General features: G+C 31.3%; 1 protein-coding gene across 10 annotated transcripts in view; it reads right to left on the bottom strand.

The window, feature by feature from the left end:
- The window catches only part of LOC106470082 (zinc finger and SCAN domain-containing protein 2-like), a 36,265-nt gene that overhangs the window by 25,402 nt on the left and 5,067 nt on the right, over positions 1-5,796 (bottom strand). For 8 of the 10 annotated variants that reach the window (XM_022398638.1, XM_022398637.1, XM_022398623.1 and 5 more), the window contains exon 2: positions 680-838. The gene's annotated coding sequence lies outside the window, so the exon portion shown is untranslated. Of the gene's footprint in view, positions 1-679; positions 839-1,826; positions 1,908-3,775; positions 3,993-5,796 lie in introns of those variants that run through there. The other 2 variants (XM_022398628.1, XM_022398626.1) reach the window with 2 other exon arrangements.

Below are 5,796 nucleotides of genomic sequence, written 5' to 3'. Positions count from 1 at the left end.
AATTTAGGTTTATTTCGATTATTTTTGTGGTGGTTACAAGGTAGGTCGACTTGACCAATCCTGTTTTGAGATAGGGTAGAGAAAATAACAGAAAAGTATTTTTAATTTTAACATAAAAATTACTTTGCACACAAACTATTCAAAACAAATACTCAATATGTTCATGAACAAATCTTCACTTTATTTTATTAAAAACACTTCACTAAAATGACTTTTTGTATGTGAAAGACTTGTAATATTAACAGAAAGACTGTGAAATTTCGTGAAGATATACCCACTATATTGAAAGTTATAAGTACTAAATCTACAAATGTCACATGGTTGGTCAAATTAACCGAGCCCGTATTGAGAGTGTTAAATAACATCATAAGTAATTTTTAAGTCTGAACATAAAACACATATATCAATAAAGAAATTTACTTTTTCTCTATTAGTATCCAGAATATTTTATTTTAGGTTTCTCAAATCTAAGATTAAATATCAGGCAAGAATGCATGTTGATTTTAATATTAGACATCTTTGAGACAGTACTAAATATTATAACAAATTTACAATCAATTAGTGGCAGAAAATTCTGGCATGTGGCTAAAGTAAAATTGTTAAGATCAGCATTATTTTGAAAGTAACAAAAATCTTGGCAAGAACATCATACATTTGAATTCTAAAGCTATACACTTACTATTAGTTACTAAAAATATTTCTTCATTTTTAACCAATCTGATATCCATCACATAATCCTGTTTTTCATCACAAAAAGATTCAACCATCATCTTCAATACTTCCATGGTGATAAGTCAGAGCAAAATTGTTTGTATTCATACCAAAGCTTGCTGTTAGACTGCAAAGGAACATGGTAAGATTAGAACTAGAATCCTTCTGAAAAGGTTATTACAAATTTTCATCAAATCTCAAAATTCACATTATCTTAATAACTTTCATACTATTTCATAAGTTTCAAATCTTTATACTGTAATTATTACAAATCCTATTTATCTGAAATTAACTGCTTTTGAAACAAAATGTGTAGTTAGTAACTAACAGTTTCACTGTAATACTGTAACTACTGACATACTAAATTTTCTGTCTCTTCATACAATTTTGAACTTGAAATTATTAAGCACTTTGATCTTAAATGGCATCATAAGTAAATCTTATGTCCATACCTAAATCACAAACATACTGTAATAAAATCCATTGTTTAGATTAGACAATACATTAAAGTATGAATAAATCTGGTCTAATTATAAAATCTTTTTTGACAAAAGTTGTTTAAAAAATAAATTTGTATTGTTATTGTTTATAACTTTAGTTCTTGACCTTTCATCACAAAAACAGTGTAACAAAATCAAAACAAATCCAAATAATTGTGATAAACCTAAAAAAATAATTATGATCTTTATTTATGAAAATATTATAAACCTTTAATTCAAGAAGTTGTTGATACTGATAGAAGTTTAGAGAGAACACATGAAAAGAATTAATATCTACAGAAACTGTGCCATATGAGAGACAGATAAATCAAACAGCTTAAAGTTTACTGTACTAAACATAGTTTAAGCTGCAACCAATGACAGCTAGGCTTTTGTTTTCCCTTTTAAGTGCTTCCTATCTAGCTAGAGCTAGACATAATTAAGCTAACAAAGGAAAACAATCTCTACAACAAAAGTGTAACAATAAAAACCTGGAAATAATAAAACTAGATATATTAAACATTCTAACCAATACAGAGTATACCTCACATATGGAACACACAAATACTAGATTTCATCTTTAAGAACTGTCAAATATTAACTTATCATAACATTTTTATATTAAAGCTGTCTTACCATTGTGACACTGGTCATATTAGTAGCTTGTAATAAATCTATATAAATATTATGGTACTGTCCATTGTACGTCCATGTAACTAATTTACAGTGTGTGTGGATGGATCTTCACCAAAATTGGTATGGAGGTTCATTAGGTCCATGCAAGGGGGTACATACAAATTTCCAGTTTTGCATTTTGCAGTTTTTTTACCACTTCTTCACTCCCTGTGGATAGATCTTCACTAAATTTGGCATGAAGGTTTGGTGAGTCCATGCAAAGATATGTGCAAAGTTGCAATTTTATATTTGTGTTCTGCAGTTTTTATGGACATTTTAGCATTTTTTTATAATTACATATAAGGGAAGCAACTTTTCATTTCCTAAAATACCTTTTATTAATTATGAATTTACATAACTTCCATCCAGGGGACGGGTACTCCAACCATTAGATAATATGTTAAGTTCAGACTACACTATTATTTAGATATATGAGGTAAACAAAAATAACAGGCATCAATATGACTAGTTATGTAAGTTATGGCCACTAGGCCATACCCTCACAATCATGAGTTGTGTACAAGCAGAATGCAAGCATGCATACAAAATCATGCAGTCAATACAATAGAAGTAGCGATAAATAAGGTCTCATTTGAAGCTAAATAAGTTCATTTGAGTTATGGCCAAGATACTAAGGCTATATGCTATCATCCCTAATTTTGAACTGTTGACCAGAGGAAAGATAACAGGTTGACAGCACCCACCACAAACTCTTGGGCTACTTTTTACAAATGAATAAGACTGACCAGAACACAATTACACCCCCAGAATGACAGAATGGTCCAGTGGTTAGTATGGTTGAATCATGAATGGAGGGGTGTTATAAACTTGTGGCCAATTACACTATTTTTTTGGTAAAAAGAGTAATCCACAAGCTGACAATAAGTGTTGCAGGTCACTTATCTTCTCCCTGGTTAGCATTTCAAAATTAGGAACTGTGGCAGATAGCCTTAGTAGCCATAACTCAAAAACAAAGAAAGAAATTATTGTACACATGGCTGAAAGGGTGAGCATGGTTGGTGGGAATGGGAATCAAAACCATGACCTTCTGAATCATGAGGTAACCACCCTAATCATTAGCCATGTCAACTCGTAGCTTAATAAATTTTATCAGAAAAACAATAATGAGGCAGGAATATCTAACAATGATCCTAGTGAATTCAGATGTTTATTCCACACGGGGACATCTGAGAGCTGGTGGTGGCTGTATAAAACCTGTTTATCCATGACTACAGCTAGACATTAGAGATATTTGCTAATCTATTAATTGATAGTCTCATTAGTCAATTATGTTTAATTAATTGATTCACTCAGTGTTCCTCAAAACATGGCGCATACAAGCAAAATAAAACATTGGCAGTGGGTGCTGCCAGACAGTTGCTTTCCCTATAGTCAAATTATTGACAGTAGCAGATAGTCTTAGTAGCTTTGCAATAACAAAGACAGAGCAAGTAAGTTTGGTGGCAATGGGAACCAAACCTGAGACCCTCAAATCACAACCTCCTTCCCCTGAATCACCAAGAATGAACAAACTTAAAATAAAGGTATAAATTGGGAAAAGTACAAATAGCCCATTACTTATCTTTCTCTTAACAACAAACATAATAACAATATTTCAATTATTTGGATAACTGGAATAACCACAACTAGTAATAATTAGAACCCCCTAATTTTAATTAGTTGATTAATTTTGTGACAGTTGATTTAATAGTAATTTTAATTAACCGACTCTTTGAATAATCAAACACAGTAATACTTGGAAATACTAATTATGATTAACCGATTCAATAGTAATTTCAATTATTAATCAATTAGCAAATGTGAAACTAATTGATATAATCATTGCTCATAGGTTATTGATTATATTGATTAAATCAACCAGCTCTATCCACGAATGTCTCCCAAGGTACCTTTTAGGCCATCTTCTACTTGGTTTGTGCCTGTGAGGTCTTGGTGAAGATTGAATGTCCCAAATGAAAAGTCATTTTATGATGGGATGCATGGTCATTACACTGCAATGTTCAACTGAAAAATTTTGATTTTAAGTGCTGTTGGTGTTCAGCAAAACTGCTGAGCCTTGCAAGATGTAATAGGGCTTTGATGGGAGTGGTTGAAGTACATCCAGTGGTCAGTCTAGAAAAAGGTGTTTTGTATCTTTTCAATCTTATCTAGCTGCCTATCATTCATATTGATCATTGGAAATGCATAATCCAGGATGGAAATGAGGAAGCTTTGTTGATTACCAGATGAAACATAAAAGAACATAAAAGAGAAATAAAAGTTAAAAGGGTAAAATTAACAAACCAAAGAATTTCATGGAAATGAAAGAAATGTCATAAGCATATGTTTGCCCACCCTCTAATACTGGAAGTGTCAACAAGTGAGAAGTAAATAAAGAATTTCATTAAAAACAGTTTAAATCTGCATAGTGGTAAAGAAGTTTGAGAATAAACAGATTATAGGATAGATAAGACAAACAGAAAACTGGAAAAAGTTTTAGAATGCAAGTTAAATAACAGTTAAAGATAAGCCTATAATATTTAAAGATACACTATATTCAATAATAAGCATAGTAGGGCTAAAGATGAAATGGAAGAAAGTGAAATAATGGTTGTTACTGAAAGTTGGTTAGATTTGGAGAACAATGACATACTAGGAACTATTTTGACATTCCAAGTTAATAGTGAAAACCAGTTTACAAGAGGGGTGGGGTGGCTCTACACATAAGAGATGAGTTGTAGCCTGTTGGTAGTGAACACATAACAGTAGCCAAGTACAGTGTAGTTGAATATATGTGGATTATAATCAGAGGTTTCAATGGTTGATTTTTTTATTATTATTGGCAACTGTTATAGTACACCTGATCAGATAGGTCAAAAGAATAACCCATGGTATAATGAGATCAGGGCTGTTCATAAAATGGATTTTGAATCAGTAATCACACAAGACTTTCATACACTATGACTGGGGTTGTATGAAATGATTCAAGATGGTTTTCTTTTATGACCTTTTCAAAACTTTCATGTCTACACCTTCACTTCTTAACTAATTTCTTATGGCAATAATGAAAAGCTTTATTACAGCAACCACCATTGGTTTTATTTTGTGTTAGTTCAAGCTCTCAATATATGTAATGCAGGCAATATAACAGTTCCTTACAGAGTATAAAATTACATCATTATAGTTAAATTAAAACTTCTGAGCAAAAGCAAAGTAGTATATATGTTAACCACAATACATCTGCCATGTCTAATGCTGATAAGGCCTTTCACACAATATCAAGGCTCATTAGGCTGGCTGGGATATGAAAGACACAGTAGTGATCTCAGCTCAGTAGGTGAGTAGCCTTGTTCCTCACTTACATTTTTTTTAATATACATTTCCTTGTACAACAGTTATGTAAGTTGTGTTATTAATGAGTGAATGTCAGGTACTTTTCATATAATGTTAAATATCATGCATCATACTATTATTGCAATAAATAAATAACTTAAAAATGTTTTTTGTTGTATTACTTTACATTGTATTTGGGTATTAAAATTGTTTTTTTTCCTAGCCAAAATTGTAACTTGTTTTCCTGTGACTTTATTTCTGGTCCCCTTAACAACAGCACATTACTTGGATAGCTCAAGAAAGTCATCTACTAGAACACCATGATTCCTTTCTTCCACAACAATGTTAAGGTTATTCACATCAAAATTACACTTATAATTCAAATTACAATACCTCAAATGCATTACCTTGCATTTACTATAATTAAAACTCATCTGCCGTTTATTCGCCCAATTCACCAAATAATCCAAATCCTTTCATAAACCAGCAGTATCAAAGACCTTAGTTTTAGTAGACTAATGTTTTGTAAAATATAGTCACATTTCAATTACTATACATTATATATGTATATAGATTATTGCAATTTAGAAATAAGTTC

The sequence above is a fragment of the Limulus polyphemus genome, unplaced genomic scaffold, assembly GCF_000517525.1.
Source record: "Limulus polyphemus unplaced genomic scaffold, Limulus_polyphemus-2.1.2 Scaffold3810, whole genome shotgun sequence".
In the NCBI taxonomy this organism is placed as follows: domain Eukaryota; kingdom Metazoa; phylum Arthropoda; class Merostomata; order Xiphosura; family Limulidae; genus Limulus; species Limulus polyphemus.
This window is presented reverse-complemented; position numbering and strand designations above follow the sequence as displayed.